This window comes from Teleopsis dalmanni, chromosome 1 (genome assembly GCF_002237135.1).
Source record: "Teleopsis dalmanni isolate 2A chromosome 1, ASM223713v2, whole genome shotgun sequence".
Classification (NCBI taxonomy): domain Eukaryota; kingdom Metazoa; phylum Arthropoda; class Insecta; order Diptera; family Diopsidae; genus Teleopsis; species Teleopsis dalmanni.
The window spans coordinates 228,327,666-228,328,827 of record NC_051846.1 but is presented as its reverse complement, the minus strand read 5'-3'; positions in this window follow the sequence as shown (position 1 = coordinate 228,328,827).

Below are 1,162 nucleotides of genomic sequence, written 5' to 3'. Positions count from 1 at the left end.
ATTATTATTATTTTTTTAGAACACACTACGGTTGAAATATAAAGTCTCTTTCAATCAAAGGGACTTAAGTGTTAATACTAAATTTTGACCACAATGTGAATAAAAGCGTTGCAGTTATTTTGTTTTTGAGTTGCCACTTAAAGCCCAAAAAGTTTGGCATTAAAAGGTTTGGTTAGCCTCAAAAAAAATAAGAAAATTCAAATGTGCATTTGTGGTTTAAGCCACAAAAAAGGACGAAAAATTTGCACATTTAGAAAAAAAGGGTTTTTTACGCTAATGTTGAGGCTCTGTTGGAAATTTTGGTGCTAGAAAAAGTTTAGTTTGCACTTCTGGTTGATGTGTAACAAATTCATTTGTACACTTCTATATAATGCAACAGCTTAAAATTAAAGTTAAAACAATTAAAACTTTTAAAATATTTGCAAGTAGCTTAATTACAATACTAAACCTTTTAGTTTAAAAAAGCCATGCACTGCAGAACAATGTGTCACGTGTGGTATGAGTGACATTTTTTTAGTTAAAACAGAATTGCTGTAATCAGTATTGTGTACAATTCTTGTATTTATTATATATATATATGTAAATGTATTGTATGCAGTATATAATTGCATATGTAAAATAAACACATATTATTGATGCTTTTTGTGGCATTGTTTCATTTGAAAAGCATTGTTTTTAGCCTGAACTTATACATTCTATTTATGTTAGGTGGTATAGTCATTGTTGTATTAAATGAAAACAAAAATACGTTTAACAAAAAATTAATCTTTTTAGCATTTAAATTTTTTATTTGACAAAACCCAATCAAAAATACGTTTAAAGCTATCGATGTAAAGGTTTATGCTTTCCTTTGTTCACGCCAACCAACAATTTAATACAACTTTTATCCTGATTATAAAGTGACACCATAAAAACCATAAAATTGAACAATATCGTCCTTGTGTACACTATCGCCATCTTCATCAACATGTTTGTCAACCCTCATTGTTGCTTCATCAATATTACAACAAAATAAAAAACAAATATAAAAGGAAAGATGAAAGAAAAGTCACACCACAACGACACACACACACATACTCAAAAGTATCCTGTAATGCATTTGTGTATTGATGAAAATATATATATATGTGCACACACACACACATACACCAAAAAAAAAAAA